Source organism: Sinocyclocheilus anshuiensis, unplaced genomic scaffold (genome assembly GCF_001515605.1).
Source record: "Sinocyclocheilus anshuiensis isolate Anshui unplaced genomic scaffold, SAMN03320099.WGS_v1.1 scaffold731, whole genome shotgun sequence".
Taxonomy (NCBI): Eukaryota; Metazoa; Chordata; class Actinopteri; order Cypriniformes; family Cyprinidae; genus Sinocyclocheilus; species Sinocyclocheilus anshuiensis.
In genome coordinates, this window is record NW_015551043.1 from 216010 (window position 1) to 217978 (window position 1969).

The 1969-nt window shown below is 36.5% G+C and overlaps 1 protein-coding gene across 1 annotated transcript in view; it reads right to left on the bottom strand.

Annotated features, from left to right (window-relative positions):
• LOC107661549 (trichohyalin) overlaps positions 1-1969 on the bottom strand; it is a 6952-nt gene that overhangs the window by 4168 nt on the left and 815 nt on the right. The window lies entirely within an intron of this gene.

A 1969-nucleotide genomic window follows, 5' to 3' on the forward strand; every position in this document is an offset into this window, starting at 1 on the left:
TCTTAAGTCGCTGGGGTATATTTGTAGCAATAGCCAAAAATACATTGTATGGGTTAAAATTATCGATTTTTCTTTTATGCCAAAAATCATTAGGATATTAAGTAAAGATCATGTTCCATGAAGATATTTTGTAAATTTCCTACCGTAAATAACTTAAAACTTAATTTTTGATTAGTAATATGCATTGCTAAGAACTTCATTTGGACAACTTTAAAGGCGATTTTCTCAATATTTAGATTTTTTTGCACCCTCAGATTCCAGATTTTCATATTGTCCTATCATAATAAACCATACATCAGTGGAAAGCTTATTTATTCTGCTTTCGGATGATGCACAAATCTCAATTTCATAAAATTCACCCTTATGACTGGTTTTGTGGTCCAGGGTCACATATGGTCATTGATAAGAAGAGGATCCTTTGCTGAATCTGAGGTTCAGAGTATGTGAAATGTAACCACAACCTCTAGCATTAAGTTACTTGTAATTGACAAGCCGTCATCCTAACCTGGTTTAGAATGATCAACACTTGGCTAACCACCAGTGCAACCAAACAACCCTCTGCAGATGAGATCTGTCCTCTGGCAGACAGCGAGGGCCTGGACCTCGTCCAGCGGTTCATAAATCCACCCTCGACTGTCTTTAGCACTGTGTTATGGGGCTTTAGTGTCCTGGAGCGTGTGAGCTTCATCAGGGATCAGGGCTATCCTGCAAAACAGCCTCATATTCCCGCCTCTCGACCATGCAGAGCAATCATCTGAACTAATTACTCCAATATCCTCTGGCTTTCTTCAAATATAAAGCGCTCCAGATGTAATAAATCAGACTCATCACACACATTGCTTTTCCCATCTCACAGAACCAGGGCACCTAACATCCCAGCTAACAAAAGTATGTTTTCAGAATGCTTTGCTAATGTTCCCATTAAGTTATGGAAATGTAATTTCTGAATGTTTTCTGAATGTTCAAAACGTTCAATTTCAATGTTTTAAACAGTTTTTATATGTTTTAAAAATGCTTTTTTTTTTTCTTGTTTACGCAAATGTTAAAGGCATAATTCAGTTTTATTATTGTGCAAACATTATGGGAACGGTACATTTTGAATGTTCTCAGTAATATAATAAGTAGTAAAAAATAATTTAGACGTTAGTTTCAGAAGAAAAAAAAATACCTTCCATGTTTTTGTGCTGCTAATGTTTTATAAACATGAATGTTCCAATAATATTACTTGTCTTGTCTGGTCTTTAATAATGCCAAGTAAAACATTAGCATAGAAACATTCATACATTTCTCATGATTTTTCTTCTGAAACATGATTTTTTTAAAATGTTGCTACATTCAAATGTACGTTCCGATAATCTTTACAAAACGATGAAATTGAATGTTCCCTTAACGTTTACATAACCAAGAAAAACACCTTATTCGGCACCATAATTCCAGAATCGACCAAAACTACAACCAAAAATCTGATTGGCTAATGGGAATGTTGCTGCAGGACCAACACGCATGCATTGTGGTACTCTCATGAACGCATGTTGAAGACTGACACAGAAGAGAAGAAATTGTTGAATAAAGTCATCATATTTATTTTCTTTGCGCACAAAAAGTATTCTCGTAGCTTCATAACATTACGGTTGAACCACTGATGTCACATGGATTTTTTTAACAATGTCCTTACGACCTTTCTGTGCCTTGACCATGGTAGTTCCCTTGCTGTCTATGGGAGGGTCAGAGAGCTCTCGGATTTCATCAAAAATATCTTAATTTGTGTTGCCAACATGAAGGTCTTACGGGTTTAGAACGACATGAGGGCGAGTAATTAATGACAGAAATCAAGCGTAGCGTCAGTTCTGGCATGTCACGTTAGTCAAGCTCGCATCAGCTGACTCTCAGCTGATCCCCATCAACCTATGGGAATACGACACCTATCTAAGTATTCATATATAAGGTCCCTCAGTATTATCAGCAGTTT